The sequence below is a fragment of the Galeopterus variegatus genome, unplaced genomic scaffold (assembly GCF_000696425.1).
Source record: "Galeopterus variegatus unplaced genomic scaffold, G_variegatus-3.0.2 Scaffold1027, whole genome shotgun sequence".
Classification (NCBI taxonomy): Eukaryota; Metazoa; Chordata; class Mammalia; order Dermoptera; family Cynocephalidae; genus Galeopterus; species Galeopterus variegatus.
Genome location: NW_007727138.1, coordinates 162,376 through 190,270, shown reverse-complemented (window position 1 = coordinate 190,270; position 27,895 = coordinate 162,376). Strand labels below are relative to the sequence as shown.

Here is a 27,895-nt window from a genome sequence, read left to right as displayed (position 1 = left end):
GTTCTCACTTATTTGTGGGAGCTAAAAATAAATAAATTAATTCACTCACATACATACACACACACACAAAAACCGGGGGGGTGGGAGGAAGATATAACAACTACAATTTTTTTTTTAAGTTCCTACAACAAGCAAATGGAAAGGACATGCTTGGGTGGGTGGAGGGAGAGGGAGGAGGGAGGGAGGTTTCGGTGATGGGACATAATAATCAACTACATTGTATATTGACAAAATAAAAAAATAATTTAAAAAAAATCATAATAAATAGGAAAGAATGTTTAGTTCTTATGCCGATGGGACATAATAATCAACTACATTGTATATTGACAAAATAAAAAAATAATTAAAAATAATCATAATAAATAGGAAAGAATGTTTAGTTCTTATGCCCCTGTTACATAGCTTTTCCACATTTCTAAACTGGGGATGTATATAACCCTCCGAGCACAGGGTGAAATGACAATGAGCCTTGAAGCCTGAAGATAAACAAGGTACATCCTCCTAAAGCACTACTATTACTGAAAGATGGGGTGGTGGCAAGTGGTTTACAACAATTTCAGAATATTAATACAATTTTAACATTCACTTAAGTGTTTAGGACACAACACAAGACTTGCTTAAGGCAGACAGCTTAGAACAAACTCTCAGACAATGCCACCATGACCCATGGCATGCTGGTGCACTTACTTGGTTGGAGGAAGCATACCCAGTGGGAAGTCTGAGAAACCTGCCCCTACCTAATGACACTGCACATGCACACTTCACATAAGGCATTCCTGCCAACAGCTGCAACTTTAAATGAGTGATCCATCTTGAGGCAAGGATAAATCTGTTTCTATGTTTATGGAAGAACCAGAATGACACAGATCCTAAATACTATCACTTCTTTGTATTATTTACTTAACTGCTTAAATGTGGTCATTGCTGCAGTGAGCCAAGAAAATATGGTCCTGGAGGATCAACACACACCCATTCTGTGACTGCTTTCCTATTCTGGGAACTCAACTGTTCTGTGTCTATTTACATTAGGTAATTTATTCATTTAATTGTCTATTTCCTTCTTAGGCTGTGAGCTGTATCAGTGCCTAAAAAAGAGCCTGCCACATGATATGCACTCAGTGAAGATGTGTTGAAATAAAGAAAAGTAAAATTAAGTGATGTGAAGACAGGGAGGAATAAACTGGCACTGAAAATCTCAGAACAACCTTAACTATTTAGCCTTGTTCAAAAGATCTAAACAATTACATTTTGTCATCCTCTTTAGTCTTTCATCTGACATCTTTGTCTACAATTTAGAGTCACTTTGTTCTTAAGTTTATTCCAAAAAGAAAATATGTAAACTGAGTAAGGAAAAACAGTACATTCCACCAGAATGTTGCAACAGGAAATGGACTGTCTTTAAATCTCATCCAAATTGAATTATACTATTTACCCCAGTTAGGTAAATATAATATTATAAATAAATTAAAAGAAATAAAGCCATGTAATTTGCAATGTTCTTAGTTATTACTATAAAAGTTAAACTCATTTTTTTCTCCTGAATTTTAGAAAGCAAGGTTAACATGGTTAGTAATATAACAACATACAAGGAGAGCATCTGTACATGGTTAGTTTAAAGGACCATTGGAATTAAAAATGTGACTTTTGATTTCTCTGAAATGTTTCTCCTCAACTATTATAGTAACCTAAAAGTCTCTATAGAGCTTTTTCATTAAAGACTAGCAGTTTAGACTGAATATCATCCAAAAGAAATCTTATTAAAATATCAGAAGCACATGTTATTTATCATGTTAAAACTTGCTTTTATCATCATTATGATAGCTTGAATTTTTAAAAGTAAATTCCTCAAAATCCCGATGATGTTTTCCTCAAGAGACCCTGAATAGCCAAAACAATCTTGAAAAAGAGCAAAGTTGGAAATCTCACACTTCCTGATCTCAAACTTACTACTAAGCTACACTAATCAAAACAGTGTGGTACTGTTATAAAGACAGATATATGTCAATGTAATAGAATAGAGAGCCAACAAATAAACCCTTGTACATTCTGTATACCCAAATGATTTTCCACAGTGGTGCCAAGACCATTCAATGGAGAAAGGAGAATCTTATCAACAAACGGTGTTGGGAAAACTGGATATCCACATGCCAAAGATTGAAGTTGGACCCTTACCTTACAGAATATACAAAAATTAACCCCAGTTAAGTTGACTCATAAAATTAACCATCACACCATATTAAAAAATTAAATCAAAATTCCAAATTAATCAAAATGTAAGAGCTAAAACTATAAAACTCTTACAAAAGTAACAGGAGAAGGGCCAGCCCGGTGGCGCACTATCCTCAATCTACTGATTTAAATGTTAATCTCATCCTCAAACATCCTCACATAAACACCCAGAATAATACTTGTCTAAATATCTGCATACCCTGTGGCCCAGTTAAGTTGACTCATAAAATTAACCATCACACCATATTAAAAAATTAAATCAAAATTCCAAATTAATCAAAATGTAAGAGCTAAAACTATAAAACTCTTACAAAAGTAACAGGAGAAAAACTTCTATCAGATATTGGATTTGACAACTGTTTCTTGGATATGACACCAAAAGCACAGGAAAATAAAGAACAAACAATCTGGATTATGTCAAACCTAAAAATTTTTGTGCATCAAAGACACAATCAACAGAATAAAAAGCAGCACATGGAATGGGAGAAAATATCTGCAAATCATATGTCTGATAGGAATTCATACCCAGAATATTAAAGAACTACCACGCAAAAAAAGAGAAAAATTTAAAGCAAGTGTAGGACTTGAATAGACATTTCTCCAAAGGAGATATATACATGGCCAACAAGCACACGAAAAGTTGTTCAATATCACAAATCACTAGGGAAATGCAAATCAAAACCACAGTGAGATACCACTTTACATTCATTAGGATGACTATTATCAAAAAAACAGAAAATAATAGGTGTTGGTGAGGATGTAAAGAGATGGGAACATTTGGGCACTACTGGTGGAAATGTAAAATGGTGCAGCCACTGTGGAAAACAGTATGGCAGTTCTACAAAAAGTTAAAAATGGATTACTGTATTATACAGCAATTCTACTTCTGGGTACATGTCCAAAAGAATTGAAAGCAGGGATTCAAACAGATATTTGTACACCCATGTTCATGGCAGCATTATTCACAATAGTCAAAAAGTAGAAGAAACCCTAGTGTCCATTGACAGATGAATGGAAAAATTAAACATGGTGTATACATAAATGGAATATTATTTCAGCCTTAAAAAATTATTCACAATAGTCAAAAAGTAGAAGAAACCCTAGTGTCCATTGACAGATGAATGGAAAAACCAAACATGGTGTATACATAAATGGAATATTATTTCAGCCTTAAAAAAGAAGGAAATCCTGACACATGCTACTACATCAATGAACCTTAAAGATGTTATGCTAAGTAAAATAAGTCAGTTACAAAAGGACAAATACTGTATGAATCCACTTATATGAGTATCTAGAGTAGTCAAATTCATAGAGACAGAAAGTAGAATGGTGGTTGCCATGGGAAGTAGGGAGGAAGGAAGGGGAGTTATTGTTTATGAGTACAGTTTCTGGTTTAGAAAATGAAAAAAATTCTGCAGATGGATAGTGTTGATAGTCGCACAACAAGGTGAATATATTTAATGCCACTGAACTGTACACTTAAAAATAGTTAAAACTGTAAATTTTATATTACATCTATTTTACCACAATTTAAAAAAATTAAAAGTACATTTCACTCCAAAAAAATTCAAATAAAAAAAAGAAAATGAAAAGTATTTCCAATCTTCTATCTAGAGATTATCATTTTTTTAAAAAACTGAAGTTTCATGTAATAGATCATAAAAGTATAGTCATTTCCCTGTGATTAGTCACTGAATGTCACTGTTACCCCTGGATTTAAGTGCATTTTATTACTTATTTGATTTTCTTCTTTTTTCTTTTTTATACACACATTGGGATATTAATAGTGTGACAGCTGCTATGTCTTGGATTAGAAATTAGATAAGGTCACAGGTTCCCTCATGCAATGCTGTGATCCTACAGTGGATAATTTCTTAAATTCCAAAGACTGAAATTCTTTGTTCTATACTAATAAAGACCTTGGGCAGAGCCCTTAAACTGCCACCTCTATACATAATCAGCAGATAGGGTCCAGCTTTCTGTGAACCAGGTGAGAAGCTGAATTCTTTAGAACAAGGAAGAAGTCCTTGCTAAGTCACAAGTAGGTATTTTCTCACTGTGGTGGTTTTTCCAGCTCAGTACATTTAATCCCCTCAATAAAAACCAGCTAGACGAAGACCCAGGACACATCAAGCGTCTCTGGCACAACTCTGCTTCTTAGATTAAATTTTTCTTCACCTCCTTACTTTTTTCTATGACTGCCCTCTGTTACAGTTGGTCTCTAGAAGTTATTTTTTCAGCTTGAGTGAAATCCTTGTGTAATTCCATTTGGAAGACTGACTGGCAGGGTGGTCTTGCCACAGAGCTATTTGCATGAGGGACTGAGGCTCTTCCTGGGAAAGAATTCATCCCAAGGGAGGAAGGACACCATTTTGGTTGACGGACAATGGAGCAGGGTCAGAGGGGAAGGGTGAGTCTAAGTGCAGCACAGTGCCCGTCACTCAGACTCTTGTCCAGTCCATCCCCTCCACCCATGCCTGAGTCCTGGGGTGAGGGATTGCCATAAAAGACTCAGATAAAAACCTGAGGAATTGGTAAATTAGAATTCAAGGCATCACAGCTTCAGCAATAAGGGGGGAAGGTGGGGAGGAGCAGCCGTCTCTGTATCTCGCATCATGCTCTCAGAGTAGACATCAGCCTGAGCAGCCTCCCAGGAGACATCAATGCTGTAAACAGAAGAGAGCCTGGGGCACACACAGCAGTGTTGGCTGAGCTTCCAGCAAGCACTTACAGGGGCAGCAGTCATGACCACAGTGGGTTGGAGTAGGAAAAAAGGGCAAAATGGCAAGTGCCGACGGTAGCCCAGAGAAGTGTGTGGAACGTGTGTAGGTTGCTCTCGGGGTCTTCCAGGACTTATGAGAGGAATCCAAAGGAGCCTAGCATTCCCACTAAGCACGAGGGGGCAGAGGAAGGAGAAGGAAGAGATGGCTTTGTAAAGTCTTTGATCTTATTTTTATCCTCAGACTGGCGAGGGCTGGGAAATGTGGGTAATACATTTTCATAAGAGAAACTATTTTAACCAGACAAGATAAGACTACCTTGTGTAGAGGCTTATATGAATCATATAACAGTGAGTTCCTTTGGGTTTACTGTATTTCCTTATCTGTTTATTTCAACCTCTGACCTAAGTGAATTCTATATTTATAGCAAACATTTGACCAACTGCAGTTGAGTTTTCCAAACTAAAATACAAGAAAATCTCAGCCATTCTGAACCCACAGGAAATGTCACACTGGGTATTTACCATTATAATAAAATCAAGAGTTAGCACTTTAAATACTAAAGTTTTTCATGTTAAGGGTTTGTGAATAGGTGCATCATCACATGTATTACAAAGTCCCTGTCTACTTTAAAAGAATATAACATACAAGTTAATGTCTTTTCACAAACTCAGGGTAGTCATTATAAGTATCAATTTTCTGATGTACTGAAGATGTGTATTGTTATGTGGTTACTGAATCCACTTGCTTTTTGTTTTTCTTTTTAAGCAAGTTCCTGATTAGTTTCTAACTAGCAAGTTAAAGCTAGTTTTTTGCTTCTTTTCACTCTTACTCAAGAGATGTAATGTGGTAGAAAAAGCATGCACTTGGGAATCTTGTGTTAGAAATATGCTTCTGTACTACTGCTGGTATGACTTTGAATGAGTAAGTTAGCCTCTCTGAACTCAGTCTCTTTCTCTGTAAAATGGGCATAGCAATAGCTACCTCACAGATTATACATGAGCTAATGTATACAAAGTAACTGGTAAATGTTAGTTACCTCACCCCTCGGGAGTCAAACAGACAAATTGTGGCTCTGCTTTTTACTGTAGCTATGTGACCTGTGACCAGTTATGTCTGAACCTCACTTTCTAAACCTGTATGAGAATGAAATACATGTAAGTGACTAACATAGTGTACTAACATATAGTAGATGCCCAATAAAAGGCAATTTCCTTTTTTTTTTTTCCCCTTTCCTAAGAGTGAATTGACTGATGTGGAACAGCTGGATCTATTGGGCAACATAACCAAAAGCCTTTCCACAAACTGAATCGATAGGTCGAAAGTTAAGGCAGTTTTTCTCATCTCTGTTGCTCTCAACAGCCTGTGACTGCCCAAACTTCTCATGACCATACAGTCTCTGTGTTCCCTATGCCAGAAAGCTAACAGACTACTGGCGACCCCAAGTCAGCTTGCACTGCACTTCGGAGCCTCTTGCACTATTTGTTGATGTGATTTGAAGAAGCACCTCAATCTCTAATTCAAGAATCTGGACCACACTGTTTACTCCAGAGTCTGCAGTTCCTTCATCACCACTATCAAAAGATTATAGTATGGCAGAGATGACTTATTTTTTCTAAACTTTACTTAGTATTCTATTTAAAACCCAGCATTAATAAGAAACAATGCTAAATAGTAAATCTTGTGCTAGCACTTATGCTGAAAGTAGGCATTGCCTGTAGATAAAGGATACAACCTAAGTCAAGCCCTCCGGTTTAGGAAAAGAAAATTAAAATGAGTACAAAAAAATGAAAATGTTAAATTTTTAAAAATTGCATCTTTATTATTTCTTTATGACCACACGTGAATCTATAATTATCACAAATTAAAAATAAATTTGAAAAATAAAAATAATTGCATCTTTAATACTTAACAATATTCCTGTAGAATCACTACTTGGAATGTCCTTTTTAAAATAAAGGAGATCACTGAAAAATCCATAAAACTTCTGTACAATCTGTAATTTGCTAACTGTTTTTCATGGGCAATATTTGGCTTTAGATGTCAAACTTACCCTTTCAAAGATAAAGTATAGTCAATTGTATCTACTCATAAAATTATCTTGCCTTTTCAGTATATTGGACCAGAGATAGGGCACATTCAAAAATTTTTTAAACAGGAACATCTCGTGTATTTTTTTTTACCTAAGCACTATTGTTTAGGAGTTTTGTGATGCTCTACAATTTGAGAATGGACATAAAATTTGTAGAATTGCCATTTCTGATGCCTGATATTTCCCTAATCTTGGTGGTCATTCCCTTGTAATTACAATGGCTCATTTTCTCCCTCCTGGCAAGACTGGGAGCTCAGTGAGGATACGAGCCTCTTGTTCTCTTTTGTGTCCTAGCTCCCACTAAAATGGCTGATGCAAGTGGCTGCTCAATAAATATTTGTTAAATGAATGACACGTGTGTGCACGCACATGCATATTCTGCTTATCCATCAACAATTTCTTGTGCTTCTTTTAAAACATGCACATTTTCTCCTTTCAGGACAGAACTGCTTTTTAAAAATCTACCTTTTACCTTTCACCAGAGAAAGTTTAGATTCCAAAAGATATTGGCTTATTACTTTCATTTATGTTCACAAAATACCTGGAAAGTCTCCCCATGTTTCGGGTTTTCCATTGCATATGAGGAGCAAATAGAAATGAACTACAGTTAATTTTCATTATTCACAGTAGTTATGTTCTGTAAAGTTGCCACAAACAGTGAATTAGTGAACACCAAACCATTGCTCCCAGGGGAACATATTAGTTCATTTTTGTGTTATGTAACAGAATTCCTGAGACTGGGTAATTTATAAGAAAAGCAGTTTACTTGGCTTACGATTCTGGGCAGCTGTATCTGGCATGGGCCTCAGGCTGCTTCCACTTATGGCAGAAAGTGGCAGGGCAGCAACGTGTGCGAGGAGATCACTCAGTGAGAGAGAAAATGATAGAGATAGAGAGAGAAGAGAGGACAGAAAGAGAGGGAGAGGGACAGAGGAAAGGAAAAAGGGAGGGATGAAGGGAGAGGGAGGGGAGGGGCCAGGCTCCTTTTTAACAACCAGCTCTCCCAGGAACTAATAGAGTAAGAACTCACCACCGTCAACTTCCCCCCAACCCCAACCATAATCCAAACACCTCCCACTAGGACCCACTGCCACGCTGGGGATCATCAGATTTCTACATGAGTTTTGGAGGGCCAATCATGTCCAGACTATAGCAAGGAAACACAGAGTTATGTTCCTATGAGTCTCTCTTCACAACATTTTCATCAACCCATCAATGCATTACCCTTGTTTTATGTATTTTTTCTGTTTAAAGACAACTTATTTAATATAAATTGTTGTTTAATTAACATTGAACTCACAGTCAATAGCACTATAACTCATGTCCGAAGGAAGCTTATCCAACACACATTTTCTCCTCAAAGCATATCACAGCCTTCTTTGCACTCAGGAACGCTAGAAAGTATGTCAGCACTATACCTGGAGACCATTTTAAATAGCAAAATCACCAACAAAAAGTAAACAAATATGGAAAATGTGGCACTTAATATACCACACAAAGGACACTTGCCTACAATGAGCTGAAACAAGAAGGCAGAGCATAGCCTTGTTCTATCTCGGCAGGAAACATGCACATTTTTTGCTGTCCTACACATGTCTGCAAATGGCCATGAAAGTGCTGCAAGTATTGATTTGGGGATTACAAATAAATTTTAGAAAGTAGGCAAATTCACATTACAGAATCTGTGAATAATGAAGATCAGCTGTATTTTGAAGCCATACAGATCATTGCGGGATAGAGGTGAGACAAAGACCATTACTGCTCACCAAAAGTCCATGGCATCTCCCACTTCCCAGCCTCCTTGTAGACTGGAGGGGGTATATAACTAGCTATGGGAGAAACGGTGGGTGAGCTGGTGCACAACTCCTCAACTTTTCTCTTCTGTTCAAACTAATGATGTTCATCATGGTGGAAACTACATCAGCCTGGGTCCCTGAGTGATCATATGGAAGAGAAATCACTCCCTGTTCCCACCAGTCCAAGATGGACAAGGGTAATGAGGAAGAAATTTTATTGTTTGAAGTAACCAGTATTTGGAGATTAATTTATTATTGCAGCATGTCCCAGTCTACCCTTGTTAACATTGAAATTGGCACACCAAAATAGAGGTGCTGCACCATAGAAGCCTAAAATATAGAACTTATAATACGTGGAACAAAACTTGTGACCCTCATTTGAAAGATCAATTCATGAGATTCAAGAAGTAGCCAAGTTTCTATTTCTTTGTTTATACAAAATACATGAAAAATGGCTGTTCAGTTTTGCTATGTTCTTCATACATGCTCATGTGGTACTCCTTACAGACTTTTTTCCTAAATGCTAGAATGCATGATAATGGATTATTGGCACATTAAGCCAGAAATGACTTTAAAGATCATCAAATTTAATGCCCTGATTTACAAATGAGAAATCTGAGGGTCAGGTAAGGCAAATGACTTAAAATATTACCCTTGAAAATGAATTAAATGCTATGCATTTCATAAAGTTAAGTTGCTGTTATTGCCCACTCCCAACCTTCAAGGTTATACAATTAGTTAACACAGCCAAGTCATAGCCAGAACCCCAACATTTTATTACTGGGTGAAAGTGTAGTTTATTACTCAGTTTTAGAAAATATTGAAAATATGCATCACAGGGGATATTGATTGGGTGTGCTGACAATGTTCAGATGCTTTCAGTATGTAGAAATAGGCAACATTGTTCCGTTTGCAGCTACAGCTTTACACGGGAGATAAAGATGCCTAACAGGGTGTGTGTCTACCATTGAGGTACTGGATATACCGCAATGGTCAAACCAAGGCAGAATTATATGAAGAAACAACAGAGACCTCGAGAAAACTTGCTATTAGGGAAGAAGGAGTTCGGCATGGCAAGTCCAACTCAGCATGGAACCCAAGTATTGGAGAGGAAGTTGGTGACTTCACATGCACCCTCTCATTACCACCCCTTCCTCTCCCCTCTCCTTTACCCACACTGGCCTCCTTGCTGTGCCTCTGCCCTGCCTGGAATGCTCTTCCTCCAGATATTTGCACGGTTTGCTGTCCCACCTCCTTCATGTCTTTATTTAAATGTTGCCTTTTAGTGAGGTCTTTCCTGGCCTGCTATTTAAAAGTGCCACTCTCACCTCCCAAATGTCTTAATTCTTTTCTTGACTTTATTTTTCTCCATAGGATTACCTTTTAACATATATGTTTGACTTACTTTTGTTTTTGTTTTTTTGTTTGTTTGCTTTTTTGTCTGTCTCCCCCTCTAGAATGTAACTCCTTAAGGACAGGTGTATTTTCTTTTTTTTTCAAATCTGCTTTGTTTATGTTTTATCACCAGTTCCTAAAAATGGTACCTGGCATATAGTAAACACTCCATAGTATTTGCTGGATGAATGAATGAATGAATACATGGGTGGTTATCTGACTTCTGCATGGGGGAAAGACTTTGTCTGAAATGACAAAGAAAAAGATTAGAGATTCTACCTGTAAAAAAAAAAAATCATAGCCAATCAAATGGCAAAAAAAAAGGAAATATTTGTGACAACTATGACAGATATAGCGTAACTATCCTCGATTATAAAGAGTTCACCTATGTCAGTGAAAAAAATCCTAAGACCCAATAGAAAAATGCCTGAAAGGTATAAGTAGACAATTTGCTAAAGAGATATATTTTATATCTCATTAGGAAATAGATCACTTAACTAATAATTAAATAAATATAAATTAAAACAATAATGAGGGCCGGCCCGTGGCTCACTCGGGAGAGTGCGGTGCTGATAACACCAAGGCCCCGGGTTCGGATCCCATATAGGGATGGCCAGTTAGCTCACTTGGGAGAGCGTGGTGCTGACAACACCAAGTCAAGGGTTAAGATCCCCTTACCGGTCATCTTTAAAAAAAAAAAAAAAACAATAATGAGGTACCATTATTCACCTGTTAAATCTGGACAAATTTTAGAACTATAATAATCATCAGAGATGAGAGTTCGATAAATAGGCATTCTCATAATTTTGTTGGGAAATCATATGGGTTCTGAAAAAATAACTTGGCAATAAATACATGTCTTTAAAAATATTCATACCTTTTAATTAAATAGTTAAACAAAAAGGACAAAGATTGTTGCACAAATATTGTATCATTTATAACAGGTAAAATTGGGAAAAAACTAAATATTCTGTAATAAGAAAATATATATATAGTATATCCATAGGATAAAAATTATACAGGGTTTAGAAATGATATTTGAAGGGCTGTTGGATGATGTAGGAAATGCTTACAAAAAAATTCAAAATTGAATGTACACACTGTGCTCACAATTATGGAAAAAATACATGTGAATAAAAATACCAAAATATTCATAATTGTTCTTTATGAATGACAGAATTATAGATAATTTATATTTTTCTTTATTAATTTTTCTTTTTTTTTTTTTTTGTCTTTTTGTCTTTTTTCGTGACCGGCAATGGATCGCAACCCTCAGTGTCGCGCCCGTACCGGACCGGGACCGGCAACGGGATCGCAACCCTCGGTGTTGCCCCCGCTCCTCGCTCAGCCAGTGAGCGGCCGGTCTGTATGTGGGATCCGAACCCTCGGCGGGAGCGCCACCGCGCTTCCCAAGCGGCGCACTGTAGCAGTGCACCACCGGGCCAGTCCGCTTTATTAATTTTTCTAAGTCAATTTTTTCAAACTGTTCTCAGATTTTTCCTTCTAAGGAGACTATTTAGATATTTTTTCCCTTATCACCCCCCTTATGAAATATAATACCACATATGTGTTTATATACTATGGTTCTTTTGGAGGCCATAAACCACTGTTACATGTAAAGCTTTTTCTCTCTCCAAACTCCCAGAATCAATTTTCATACTCTTAAGAACAACAGTGCTCTCATTAAGAATGCATGTTCTAAATGATCTATGTTGAACTGGTTTTACTTTAATAATCAGACAAAACATTTTCTTTTTATTGAAACATAATTGATTGTACATATCTGTGTGGTACAGCATTGAATATCAATACCTGTGTGCAATATGTGATGCTCAAATCAGGATAATTAGTATATTTGACATTACATAATGTAATCACTTTTTGTGGCCCCTTATCAATTTCTTGCTAACTCCTCCTCCCCTTCCCCCTTTCCCAGCTCTGGTGGCCTCAGTTCTGTTCTCTCCTTTTGAAAGTTCAACAAATTATTGTGATTGTTATATCTTTATTTATTTATTTATTTATTTTTTTAGCTCCCACTTATAAGTAAAATACTTAACATAATTTTCTCTACAAAATACTTTTTAAATATAAGTTCCGGAACAGGTAGTTTCAGCTCAAAGGAATAAATCTCTAATAGCAAAATTTCTGGTCCTCTGGTACCTGAACTTTTGAAACAATGATTTTTCTATTATGACTAAAATTGCTTGTGTAAACATTCGTTCCAGCTAACGTAAGTCTGGCTCTAGATATGTAATATGAAACTAATGTATTTTTCAGGAAAGGACAGGGTTAAATTTAATAAAAACAAATACACTGTACCTTAGTGTGGACAAAATTCTTTTCAGGAGCATTATTTAATTTATTTCTGTTAACTCCATTCTATAGATGAAAAAATAAGACTCAAAGAAATTAAATAGCTTGTCCAAGTAAGAAACAGAGTTTATCTGACTGCAAAATATTCGTTCTTTCCATTTCATGTTGCTGTGGAGGTCAATAACAGTTTTCTGTGAAAATATGATGTAAGGGGAGGTCCTGGGATGAAACTCGCTGGGTAATGTTTCCTGCACTAACATTCATCCACAAATAGTGCCACCACCATCTGGTCCAGTTTCCCCACACTACATAACTTGATTGGCTTGTCATGATCTTGCCAACATTTTTTGAGCATTGTCATCTTTTTAGTAACTTCCCTAAGAATGCCTCACTTCGATCTTCAGGCCAGAGCACGTGAGGCAGTGAGCCCAATCCTGTAAACTTTCTCCTCCGACTCTCTGAGACCCTTTGCCAAGCCACTGCTGCTGGGAGACAGCCCTAGAGCATGACTTCTCGCAATGCACTTTGAAGTAGATAAAATATGCACTCATGGACATCTGTCTGTTATTTCCTGCACTCACAGCTTTGTTCTTCTTTATTGCCAGAGAATTCTATGGATGATGTCACTTTTCTCTGAAGAAAACAGGCCATCAGAGCTTTTCACTGACATAATTAATTATCTGTAGCTTGATTCTGGGCCAGAAAATTCTCAAGGCACAGCCCCCGAAAGAATTAACTCTACTGTGCTTGCTTTTCTTAAACTTTTAAAGAGACAGGGTTCCATATCTTTTCTTTTCTTTCTTTTTTTTTTTTTTTTTTTTTTCCTCAGATACTGATAATGGTATTTTTGTTCAGTGATATCAAATAACAGAAAGTGAACTGGGGCACTATTCTATGATTTCACAAGGAAGACCTACGATTCAATGGGCAGCAAACTCTAAAGGTCGCTACAGATCAAGTATACAAAGCAAAGCTTTTAGGCTTAGTCTTAAATGCTATAGGAATGCATCACAATTACTGAATAGACTCTTTAGGGGATCTTGTGAATCAACAGCCAGAAAAATAAGATCTCAACCAAAGCTAACCATGTTAAATTGTCTACAAGGTGAAAAGGCTTCAGTTTATCGGCCACAAAAGCCTAAAACATCAATATATTTCAACCTTACAGGAGAAATTACCAGAATGGTGACCGTATATATTGAAAGTTTTCACCTGTTTTTACATAGATCTGAAACAAATTAGCCAGTTCACCACCAGAAAATTTGTTACCCTCCACTCCCCTGGGTTTCAAGATTATGTAAATGAGCTGTTACTTGTCTCTTTAAAACTGGGGCTCGGTGGGGAATGGTAAACACTGTAGATGTCATAAAGCAGTGGAATGACTCTGATGGAATTAGGGCACTTCCACCGACTTCTGGCCCTGCTCTTCAGTAGATGGGCTGTAAGTGATCCAGTAAGCCTCTCAACTTTTTCAACTCTCGTGCAAATAGCAAAATCCTCTCTGACTGAAAGGATTAATTGAGACCATAGGTTTGAATATGCACATGAATATTGTCCCCAAGAAACTGAATTGTTATTTACATTCTTTTCTACTGCCTGATTCTGCATAAAAGAGTTTGAATTATGCTCTTTCTGAAGAAATTTAGTATGGTAAATTATCTCTTTAGACCTACTCTCAAAATTTTTAAAGATCTAAAATTACGATGTTATAAATGTTTGTTATTTTTTTAAAAAACCAACATTACAGAAGTGATTAAGGACAGTGAAAAGTGTATGCTTTTTTTATGTCTTCCAAATTCCACTTGCCAGGGCTAATTTGAGTGGATCTTTTCAGAACTGATTTTCTCTATAGATATATAAATACAGTAGCAACACGCACATTCTTTCTCTTTCTTCCTCTGATATTATTGACACTTACTATATGCCAGGAAATGTGCAAAGTGCTTTGCAAACTTATCTCATTTATATCTCACAATAACATCAGATAGATACTATCATTATCACCATTTTGTAAAAGGGGGATCTGAGGCAGGTATAGAGAAGTTTAGTAAATTGCCCAAAGTCACACAACTAATAAACAGTTGTATCGAGATGCAAATCCAGGCCATCTGACTCCAGAGCTGGCAATTTTAATATACCTTATGATTCTCCATATACATATATCCATATAGAACCTCTCAAATATGTATTACTTTATTTTATTCAATGGTAGAATGGAAAGGTAGAGGAGAATTAAATTTAATTGATGCTAATACTTATTTTATCATAACTAACAAGTATGCCTTATTTCTTTTTCAGTACATTAATTGAGTCTCCTCTGTTTTTACATGTACATCTTTCAATGGTATCTTTTTCAGTTTTCTCAATTTATTTTCTTATCTGAATCTATAACCCAAAGTTTAGATCAAGCTCTAGTACAAAATATAAAAAATTCAAAGGGAAAAACCAAATAATTGTGTTGGACTGGAAATCCACTGTGTTAAATTTGTTTGAAATAAAGATTCATGATTTTTATTGTGATTTATTCCTTTAGTAATTAAACCAAACCTTTACCAAATATCTCTTTTATTTTTACTGCTCCCTTCTTTAGATGAAAGTTGAAGGACCTGGCTACCCCTTCTCCTTCCTTTTGCATTCACAGATGGAGCAGTTAGTTATCTCTTTCCTCCCTCTCTCTCTCCCTCCCTCCAGTCTTCCTTCCCTCCATCCCTCTTTCTTTCCTTCATTGCATTACTAATTAATTCATTTAGCAGCTATGTGCAAGGTATTCTGTTAGTTGGTGTGGTGGATCCCACAGTAGTAGGATATAATCCTATGGTTACATGACTTTATAATCTAGTGAAAGTGAGATTTGGAAAGGTAACTCCTACAACTAGTTGTTCTTCAAGCTACCTTTTGGAAGGAAGGGTGGGAAGAAAGTTCTAGAGTATAAGATAGCATTGGGAAGTCATTAGGAATGATTAACCTCAGTCCCAGTTTTTTGACCAAACTAAAGGGCTCCAAGCCTTAGCAGGTTATTTGATTTGTAGAATTATAGGGGTTGACAGTAGGAGAGAATGTTAATCTCTTAATTTACAGGTAAAGAAACAGAGGTTTAGAGAAGTCGGTGATTTGCAAGGAATATAACTAATTGGTTGTTGATTGTATATTAGAACCCAGGTCTCCTGATTCTCAGACCAGAGATCTCTCCATTATGCTAAACCACTAGTAAATACATTGTGACAATCTTGAGTAGGAATGAATTCACATGCTTATTAATTAATTTTTAAAACATGAAATGAGCACTTTTTGTGTGAAATCAATAACCATTTGAATGCTATTGGGCAAGCAGCAGTTTATGACTGTAAAATCAATGCTCTAAAGAGAAGTAACTGGCATTTCACTGAAATTTGACTTTGTATTCAAACACATTATTTTTTCATTAACAATAGGAATGTGACTACTGAGCTCAAAATATTTGATTCAATATTTTTACCTTAATTTTTAGATAAATGCATATATTAAATGTTATTTACATAATGTTTTCTCCCCATATGCAGTTTCTGTGGTCAACCAGGAACTGGTTGACAGGTTTGATAGTCTTCTTGAGGGAAGATGTTGGGAAAACTTCATTTTGTTAAAATCTTATCAACAACTACTTCCAACAATCATCGTTCAAAATGGGACGCACCCTGGTTAAGCATATTATATATCGTGGTCCCATCACTTATAGCCCCATAAGATTTTTTTTTCATGACAGACTAAGACTTTTATCTGGCAGCATGACATTGATTTTGGTGTTGAAAAATCTCTGCCTTAATAGCTTGTATGTTTCCAACGCATCTGCTTTTTTGGAATAAATGACCAAGAGCTGCTGGCCAAGATTAATATTAATAGCTGGAAACTTTCAGGAAAAGAATTTCCTTCATTACAATACAGCTAATAAAATGGCTCAAGGTGCCCCTAGTTTATTTCAAACTCCTGCTGGTTATTTGTAGTTCCCAAGCTTCCGAGCATTACTGTTTCAGACAATTGACATGCATTGACCTCTACCAAGTTTTTGTGGTCAGGAACCTTATCTGAGCTGTCCTCAACAAGCTTGGTCACTGACAAGTGAATGGTCAGATGAAAGCATGGTGAAAATGACTAAATAGAAGAGACAGGTGGATGAGATCAGTCAACGAGTGTTGCCAGATTTCTCAGTGCTGAACTCATCATTTCATGTTCAACAGTGGCCAGTCTTGTTAAATAATATCATGGGAATATCCATACATTTCTTTCAAATTTCTCCCCCATGACCTTCAAGGTCAACAAGCACATAGTCTGAATGCCCTCTTTCTGCAGCCACTCTTCACATGAGTGGCTAATCCCAAGAGCTACTTTAGCAAGAAACTATGGAGCTGCAGTAATATGGACACATTTGTTCCAGCTGAAGTCCTAGCAGCTATTTCATGGATGGTGTCATGGATCAATTCTGAAGGCTTACGTCAAAAGGACTTAACCACAGTAAAAACACTTGAAGCATTTCCTCTGAGGTATCTGGCATTGCTTTTTCTAGTCACACCTCCAAAGGATTCACCAAAGCCACAAATGAAGGAAATAATCACATACTTTTGATATTGCAGTTGCTAAAGTGCAGGCACATGTACTTTTGGCACCATCAGTAAAACCCAGAGAAAACCCATCCCCATCACTTTCTAAATTCAAATATGTGTTTGGCTCTGCTATCATCTCTTCCAGTCCTTTATCTCATCTATCCCTATCTCCCAAAACTCTTGCACTGTGCTCTCTGAAACACAATCAACCACAAGCAAACTCCCCTAAGTTCACAAACCCTTCTGAGAATGTTCCCTTTACCTCCTTGTTCTAAGGCAGTGATGCTCAAATTTGGCTGCACTTTGGAATCACCCGAAGCTTTAAAAAAAAAAAATACCAATGCCTGGCTCCTACCTCCAGAGGTTGTTATTTAGTTGGTTTGGGATGGCTGAGGCATCTGCAGCCAAGTTTGAGAACCACTGCCCAAGAGAAACCCTGACTCTCTGCTGAGGACACTGCTTGCCCAACAGCACAGAAGTAGGTAATTTCTCTCCCACTCTCCTTGTACCAGTGAGTCTGGAGGTAGGGTAGATTTCCTTCTTGCTTCTCATCACTGCTTCCAGATCTTTCTTTCTCTCTCCTCCCTAAAATGTCCTAGCTTTGAATCTCATGTCATCAGATAATATCAATTAGTATCCTTTCTGTTTGTAGTCATGTAGCATTCATACCCCCTGGGTCATTCACTCCCCTTCCTTTCTTGATGATTTTAGCTTCTGGGTTGCTGCTATTCTCTCTAACACTACTTCTGTTAAAATTTCTTGATGATTTCAATATTCTCTTAGATGATTATTGTGCTAACCTGACCTCCCAGTTCTCTGAACTTCTCTATTCTAACGATTCTGTCCTTCACACTATCTCAGCCCTCACTTCTATGATCATACCTGGTCCTTGTTATTATCAAAAATTGCAATCATCTATAATTTCAACTCTCCACCACCAACTTTTATATTTCCAGATCAGTCCCTCTGGAACCCCAGATCCAACAACACTTTGATGGCAGCAGAATCTACAATCCAATGACTTTACCGTCTTTTCGCTGGCCTTCACTCCCCCACCCCCTTGTGCTCATTTTCCTTCTCATCCTGCTTCACTACCCTCAGTGTCATACCCCTTTCCTCACTTGATTGTACTCTCTTGGTCAAACTATGACCTTGGTTAAATCTAACTTGTCACCTCTAACGGTTATACCTATAGCTAGAGAAAAACACATCATGCCAACTGATCTCATTTTATATTCATGGTTACTGGGCTGGCTGGTTAGCTCAGTTAGAGCACAGCATTTTAACACCAAGGTCAAGGGACTGGATCACCATACTGGTCAGCTGCCAAAAAAAAAAAATGTATGGTCACTAACCTTAACTGGGCTGTTAATACTACCAAAAAAATTCATACTATATTCTTCTAGTCCATTCTCATATACATGTACTACTATTTCATAACTTCTCCTTCCTTATCAAATCTTTCACACATCTTCCTCTTTGCTTCATAGCTCACCAAGAAAACTGACACAATTAGGAAGGAACTTCCACAATCTCCCACCATCTCCACATATCCATGCATCTTTGTCCATATATGTAATCTGCTCTCCTGTTACTAGAAGTGAACTGTTTGTGTTTCCAGTTACTGCAAACTTCTTACCTTCTACACTAGATCCCATCCTCTCTTAGCTGCTTAGGACATTGTTCCAATCCTTTGCCCATCACCAGTGTTTCCCCCCTACTAGCTCATTCTAATCAGCATGCAAACATATCATATCTTCCATCAGAACAAGACCCTCTCTTGACTCCACTTCCCCTACATATCCCACTTCATTTCTCTCCTTCCATCTCCAACAAAACTCACTGAAAGAGTTGCCTGTACTTATTGACTCCAATATTCTCTCCTTCCAAATGAGTGGGATTCATTTGAGTCCACTCCTATCAGGCTTCTGTTATTATCACTCCTGCGAAACCCTCTTATGAAGGCAAACCATGATCTTCCTGTTGCTAAATCCAATAGCCATTTGATCCCTCACTTTGATCCATCAACAACAGCTGATGCTTTGATCTTTCTCTCCACCTTAAAAATTCTCCACTTTGACTCCAGGACACCTTACTTTGCTGATATCCCTCTTACCTCTCAAATTGCTCATTCTCATCCTCCTTTGCTGATTCCTCCTCATCTTCCCAATCTCTCAGTGCTGAATTCCCCAGGGCTCAGTCCTCAGACCTTTTATCTTTTCTATCTGAATTCACTTTCTTCATTATTTCACCCAGTTTTGTGGCTTTCAGTACCATCTATATACTGGTGACACCCAAATTAATAACTTCAGCCCAGACCTCTCCGCTGAACTCCACTCTATCCAAAGGCCTATTAGACATCTCTCTGACTTGAATGTCTAATAGACATCTCAAATTTCATGTGCAAAACTACATTTCTGCTCTCCACTTATCTGCTGTGCTCCACCTGTAGTCTTCCCCATCTCAGTCAATGGCAACCCCTGTTTTCCATTTGCTCAGCAAACAACCTTGGAGTCAGTCTTAGCTAATCCCTTTCTCATATATTTCACATTCCACCTGCCATCAAATCAGCTCTCCTGAAAAATTTATTCAGAAGCTGAGTATTGTTCACCACCACCACCACTGTTACTACCTGAGTCCAAGCCACCAGTATCTATTGTTGGGATTACATAAAGCCACCTAGTTTGGTCCCCCTTTCCTTCTAGTGGTTCACATTGGCTCAGAAGCAGGGAAGTAAATAAAGAACTGCTAACAAAGGAAAGAATCCTGTACTTTTTCTATATACCCAGTCATTGTCAACACAATAAAACTAAAACTAGTTTGGAGTTTATATGGATGGAATAAAAAACATAAGGACATTTTTAAAGGGTGGTGGGAGGGGGATACTGAGAGATTGGTTAACAGATGCAAAAGTACAGCTAAATAGGAGGAATAACATCTAGTGTTCTATAGCATTGTAGGGTAACTATAATTAACAACAATTTATTGTATAGTTTCAATTAGCTAGAAGAGAGGATTTTCAATGTTTCCAACACAAAGAAATGATAAATGTTTGAGATCATGGAAAAAAAAACTCTGTGCTTGCCATGGTTTCAGGGGATGAGGGAGAGAGGGATGAATAAGTGAAGCACAGAGGATTTTTAGGGCAGCAAAACTATTCTGTATGATACTTTAATGGTGAATACATTACATTATGCATTTGGCAAAACCCATAGAACTGTACAACACAAAGAGGAAACCCTAATGTGAAATGAAGTCAATAACAATATATCAATATTAATTCATAATTGTAACAAATGTACCACACTAATGTAACATGTCAATGCTAGGAGAACCTGTATATGTGTGTTGGGGGAGGATACAGAAACTATCTGTACCTTCTGCTTAATTTCTCTGTAAAACTAAAACTGCTATTAAAATAATGGAAAAAAAAGAAAATGTTAATAAAGTTATTCCACAAATATTTATTAAGTACCTAATCTATGGAGGTTCTAATTACCATAAACAATAAAAAATATCCAAAAGAAAACAAGTATTTTATAAATGGGCTCTAATTTCTTAATTCCTTTAAAGATTGATGAGTATTAAGTCACCTTTTAAAAAAGTAAATAAGAAAAGCTCAGAAAATTCAGAAAAAATATAATGTGAGAACATTTGGCTTTTTCACATTTAAAAACATATTATAGTACTGCAATAATTAAAACAGCATGGTACTGGAGCATGGAATAGGCTGAGAAATCTATGGCATAAACTAGAAACCCCAGAAATAGATTTAAATATTATATTGTAGGAGAAAAGTGACATTTCAAATCATAGGAAAAAATAGGCTGCTCAATTAATAGTTATTTACTTATTAACTCTCAGTTATAAAACCATTTATGTCTATTCTACTGTGTGACACTGAGTCTGGGATTCTGCAAATTACAATTCTTAGACTCCTGTACTAGCTGCTTCCTATTGGATTCTGCTAACAAGAGTCATTAAGGAATATTAGAAGATGGGAAAAGGCCTGTTTCTGCCAGTGTCACTCCAGCAGTAGCAGTTAGCTGCAGCTCCTGGTTCTTCAGAACTCCTGCTCATCCAGCTTCCTGAAGGCACTAGCAGAGGCTGGGCAGTACACTCCCTTCAGGGAGCTTTTTCTGAAGTCCTACATTCTAGTAATCTAATGTCTTCCCTTCATTTCCCCAGCCTGGGAGGTGATAGTTGCTTTTTGCAGTTGTCATCTCTGGTTACCTCAGCATTCTCTTTTTCTCTTTCAGCCTCCTAACATCTGTGTAACCTAATCCATTTATTAACCTTTTTCTGTTTGAAATATCTAGTGTACTTTCTGTCTTCCTAACAAGACCTGGATTGCTACAACAGCCATCTACAAAGAAGTAAAGTGGCTCACTTTGAACTCAGATAAATTCCAAACAGATCAAATATTTCAAAGGGAAAACGGGGGAGGGTGGGGAGTACTAAAAGAAAATAAGAAAGAAATTTTTCATAATCTAAGAGTGGGAAGGCCTTTCTAATTTTGACCCACATCAGAAGCCATAAATGATTGACGTCTGACTAATAATAGTAATAATCAATTCTGCATAGCAAAAAGTACCAAAAACAAAGTCAAAATAAAAATGAGATAGGAAAAAAGATTTGACTTACAGTTCATATCACAGACAAAGAACTAATTTCTTTACTACATAAAGAGCTCTTACTAATCCATAAAAGACCAATGACCCAACAGAAAAAGAGCACAGGGTAAGAACAGACTAGTCACAGAAAACAAAATGTAAATATCTCTAAAAACATTTGAAAAGATGCTCAACCTCACTCATAAGACAAATGTAAAACTACTAGGAATTAGTAGTTTTAATTTACCATTTCACCTAGAATTATAACATTGAATTGGTAAAACAATTCATAATGTACCATGCCAGCAAGAGTGTGAGAAAACAGACCTATAAAGGGCAACTTAACATAATCTATCACAAATTTATATACCCTTTGACTTGGTGATTCCAATTCTGGGAATTGAACCAAGAGAAATTCTCTTACATGTGTGATAAGATATATGCGTAATGGATTCATGCAGCATTGACTATAATAGCAAAAAACTGGATAGAGCTTAAATGTCCATCAGCAGGAGACTACACTGTACACCAACTATCATATACTCTGCAGCCACTAAAAATGAAAAATCTCCATATGTACTAATAGGGAAAGACTTCCAAGGCATATTTGGTCTTTGAAAAAGGCCAGTTGCAGAACACTGTATATAATATGCTCCCAACTGGGTAAAAAGACTAAAAGAATATATACATGCTTGCATACATTATACCTTTTTCTAGGTTTTCAACCATATGTGTGAATTAACCATTTAAGATTTTAAATAAAACATTTTTTAACATAAAATTTTTAAAATATACAAACTTTATCCTTATAAGTATATTTTCATGTTTTTCCTGATTTTTGGACTCAGGTTTACTACTGAGTCAGAGCATTATGCCATCCATCCATTTGTTTATAATTACAACCCATTGTTTTATAATTACAACATGATTCCTACACATGTGAGTACAATATGGCTTCATCTTGGAAGAGATACAGGAATGACACTTTATCAAAAGCCAAAATCTCTGAACACCTGGACATCACCGTTGTCCTCTTCCATGAGTCTTTGAAGAAACATGCAAGCAAGTTACAACAAATGATGGAATAAGCTTTTAAGCACTAGCCTAACAGCAGGTGTCTATACGGAAACTTGCTTTTCCTGCCTAATGACCTCCACTTGATGTGAAAACAACATTAAAAATAAAGTAGGACAAAAACCAATGAAGAGAATCAATGCACTGCACTCATCAGCCAACCTTGAACATGTAGAATGTTAGTACCTTTTCTTTCAGATAACTTGCATGAATTAATGAAAGAGAATAATCTCCAATAAGAAGAATGTGAAAGAGAATAACCCCCAAAAGGAAGAGGGTCTCAACATTGTCCAAGACAGGAAATATTCAGGGGATTGCTGACAGGACCACAGGTGGGAGGGATGCAGCGAAAGATGATGTTGGAGTGGTGAGCCAGGCCCATCCATGAAAACCTCTTGGGGAAATGGGAAGCATGTTTTAAGCAGAAGAAAGACTTGATCAACTTTGTATTTTAAAAGGCTGACTCTTGCTGTGAGATGGAGAATTCACTGAAGAGTGACACCACAGGAAGAGCACACCAGTCAGGGCTGTTGCAATCAACCACGTGAGAGGTGGAGAGGATGGCTGAAGTGAAAGGGAAGCAGTGGAGGTCGTGTCTCTCCAGCTATTTGAGGTCAGGGACACTGTGGCTTATTCTTCCCCCATGTTCCCTCCACTGCTTAGCCATTCCATAATCGCCTGTCAATTCTTCCCTTGTCAGTTGAATCAACTGTCATACAGTGGTAGATAATCAATGAGAATGACCAGGTCATCGATTTCCTCTCTGCTGTAGGTAGACAACAGTGTGATATCTGTGAAGATCACTGCAATGATGGTGACACTCAGGAGGGGATGGGGTTCTACAGTTTTACACGCACCTATATCTTGCCTCACAGGTGACAAGGGGGAAGCCTATATCCCTCCCCACTTAAGCAATTACAGCTCTGGAGAGAAAGAAAGGCAGTGCAATGTTCCCAGCTCAACGCTCGCAGACCCGGAAGTGTCTCTCGGTCAGGATGTGTAAGTTTCTTTTCAAGAGAAGTCTTTGCTCAGATATTTTGCAATCAGCATATCTGGCACATTGGACTGACAAGTTGCCACAACCTATAACGAGTCATCTATAAACAAGTCATGTCACATTTTGCAAACATAACAAATACTCACACTCTGTATGCAACATTGTTCTTATCTGCACTCAAATGCTTGTCCTTTGTAAACTCAAAGCTAGGAATTTACATTCCATTAAAGAAAAAAAGAGGCATGCACATTTTGATTATTTCAGAATATAATTCATCTTACACTTGTTTTCAAGTTTAAAAAGTTCGTTAATTGAATATATGTATGTGTGTATATATATATATATTATATAACATACACACACATAAAATACATATAAAGTTGTTTTCATTATACCACGATGGCAGAGGCTATAACTTGCCATCGCAGACTAGACCCATTTAAGGTTCAAAAGCAGTTAACAACACTGTTCAAGTATCACTTACTTTCAGTGGTGTAAGTATGGGTGTTAAGCCTGTGAGACTATTTCCTACATTGGCTTAGGAACATATAAACTCTTGGTTTATCAATGATTTTCCTCCTAAATTAGCTAACCCTCATAGAACCATGAACTTGCAAATGTGCTTTCATCATTACTATTTTTAAAAGGCAGAGGGAGAGCAGAGAGTCTGCTAAAATTTGTGCACACTGTTTAGTGTTTCCTTTCAGGCCCTTGATCAGGAAATGTTCAACATCGGAGTAAGTATTCCTAGAGATTGATGACTGCTGTTTGGAAAGGTTGATAGAAGTCCTTTCCTGCCAATATAAACATATACTTTGCTGAAGCACAAGACTGTGTCCACAGATAGAATTACATGTTAGCTGAAAAGATCCAAGGAACAATACTCTCTTTTAATCAGAGTTCACGTCCTTTCTTTTGATTATGCTTTAATATCACAGTGAAATGATTTCAACAATTTTCATAAGTACCCTGCTTTCTCTTTTAAATACACAGTTTGAATAAAAATATTTCTCTGTTGACAGCCATATGACATGAGGTTCTTTGAGTCCTTCATGGTTTTGAGGCTGGTCTTTGGTTGATGTGGTCCTTATGAAGTCAAATTTAAAATCCCAGTTGGGCCAGTTAGCTTTGCGAAAAAAAAATTCAACCACCTTGTCTGCACTTGTAACTCCACCTGACAAACCCGGAGATGCCACAGGTCACGAGGTTCAGAACAAACCCTTCATCATCACTGTACCAGGAGAGGGCTCCTTAGGATCACTGGGGCCGAAAAGAGGGAAGATTATGAGGAAGAAAGTACCTAAGAAAGGGCCGTTCTTTATCTACTAAGTCTTTGTCCAGTGACTTTCAAGAGTGTCACTAGAACTGATCAAAAGAGAGAAGGGTTTAAAGCCTGGCCTGGGCATCTGTAAATATCAAGGTACTGAAATTTGTAAGCAGTGCCACGTACGGTGACGTCTCACTAACTTGGGCACCATCAATTTAAATTCACCATGATCTAGACATACTGGCCTGCATTTTATTCCTAAAAACATTTTATAACTGTAAAACATGATTTACGTGAAGTAATAGTGTAAACCAGAAAAATGCACCTAATTTAAAGTGAAGATATTATTTTTCAATGTTTTCAATCACCAATTTGACAATGGCATCAGTGGTGTAAGCCAATATTGGGTTCATCACAAGTGATTTTATTGTTCAGGATGTTAAAATCCTACTAAAAAGCATAAAAAAAGAGCAAGATGCAGCTGAAGAGATGATGCAGAACTTTGAAGGGAAACTAAATAACAATTCAGGCTGTGTTTTAGAAACCAAAAACGTTATCCCAAGTTTTGTAAATTTCAAAATTTGTTATTTTATATAGAAAAAAAATGCTGTTGGAAAATAATTGATGTTTTTCCTCCTTATCTGGAATGGGATTCTCTTTTCCAGTGAGGTGGCTCTTCAGCTTGGATTGCTGAAACAATAGCAATACATTATTTTTCTGGTATACTGTAGGCCCTTAATATAGATTTGTTGGTTTAATGTGATTTAAAAATCATTAGTTTTCAGTTTTTAACACAAAGTAGAATTATTAAAAAGCAAAATGCTAAAACAGTGGAACACCACAGTCTTTGGGGAAGTGTGCTGAAAGGAAAGAGCACTGACTTTGGGGTCAGAAGGGCACAGTACGCTTTACAAGGAAATTTTCTTGGGGGAGTTCACTTAAACCCTCTGAGCCTCTCTTTTCTCCTCATCTAACCATTTAGGGTTATTGCGATTATTAAATAAAATAATAAAGATTCTTGCATATACTAGGCAGCAAGGAAGGACAGATGGGCATATAGACATTATTATTTTTCTTTTGCCATTTCATATGTCATTTATTTGTGTTTTAACTTTGTATTATGGAAAAGTTTTAAACATACACCAAAGTATATATGTATGTACGAAAAATAGTATCATGAACAGCCTATATACCCCCTCATATACTCTTTTTGGGAGGAGGGGCTGGAGCATTCTAAATGAAATTACAGACATCCTATCATTTCACTCAGCAATCAAGAGATTACAGTGACAATGTTCTCAAGGCAGGCTCCCATCTGGTCCCTGGTTAAGAGAAAACTTTGCACTAATATTGGCCTAATACGTGCAAGGAGAAAATACATAAAGTGATGCAGGGGTTAGGTACTGTGACAGATAGAAAACAAAGTCAGCATGTTCACCACGGCCTGTTGTTTCCTTGGAATACCCTCGCTCTAGGTCACTATGCTGAAGGGTCTACCAAAGCCAAACCTCTGGGTTTAACATGCAATGCTTTTAGAAAAAATTAAAATAGTAATCCACTTTTTTTTTTCTAAAACAGCCTTTATATTAACCAATTGGAACTACAAAGTAATTTTGAGAAAACATCTATCAACTGCTTTATAGACAGTGTCTATCCTCAAGGAGTTTGTAATTTTAAAGAGTTCTTAGAAAGACCTGGACAAGTAGAAATCTTGTTTCTACTATACCTATGTGAGGATATAGGGATCTGAACAGGGTAGAGGGAGAGAAGAGGAGTAAGCAGGTAGTCAGAAGAAGATTAGGAAAAAGGGGCTTAAATATTCCATGTCCAGATTCCCTGGGAGACAGAGACCTTGCTGAAAATAACTCCACATCTAAAGAACTGTAGGAGCTTCGATCAATCTAGCTCCATTTATATGGAAATCTCCCTTTATTTGGAAAGTTTCCAGCACCTTTGCCGCCCACAACAAGCTAATCATCCATGGGAGAGCTAGAACTAGAAGGCACAGGAGACAGGGAGATTCAGGAAGGGGAGGGGAGGGTAAAGAGACACAAATTAGTCTGGGAAGGCAGTGGGATTAAGTCAACCAACCTTGACAAAAGGGACATTTCACTCTTAGTGAAGGGTGAGGGGGAAAAAGAGAAAGCAATGAACAGAGATTTGGGGGATCAAAAGAAGTTGAGAAGACCTCCATCTCCTAAGTAAAATAGAAGATTAAAGCATCCGTGGGGGACAAAGAGAGCAAGGGTAGGTCTGGGGACTACAAGAGGAGTCTGCATCTAACACCTACTTATAAACCTTTTAAGTGTCTCCTTTAAAAAAAACAAAAAGCCTTCCCCTGCTCCTATTATTCTCTCAGATACAGCCCTGCCATTTTTCTCTGCCTGTAAACTTCTCAAAAGTGAAGTCTGCCCAAGCACTTCAGGACACCAGCCGTCTGGTATCAACCCTCACCATTTTTTTCAAAGTACACCTTCCAAATGCCTGTTCAATAAATGGCCTGTTCTTAGTTTTCATCCTCCAGCTTTGCAGCAGCTTTGAGAACTATGTCTTTTCCCTGAATTCTCCCCTCCCTAGCATCCGTGACACATCATGGTTCTGATCTCCTTCCTTTCTCTTAATGTCTTTTTTCCCTCTTTGGCCAGTTCTTTTCTTTCGCCCCACCCTTAACCACAGGTGTCCTCTGTGGGTTTGTCCTTGGTCTTAATTTTTTCTGTTATTCTCTAACCCTTCGTTTTAACCATGGTCTCTTCAGATGAGTGCTGTGTTTGTTTCTCTATATCCTTGCTGTGCAATACAGTAGCCACTAGCCAACATGTGGCTGT

At 37.2% G+C, this 27,895-nt stretch overlaps 1 protein-coding gene across 1 annotated transcript in view; it reads right to left on the bottom strand.

Annotated features, from left to right (window-relative positions):
* FILIP1 (filamin A interacting protein 1) overlaps positions 1-27,895 on the bottom strand; it is a 179,316-nt gene that overhangs the window by 61,473 nt on the left and 89,948 nt on the right. The window lies entirely within an intron of this gene.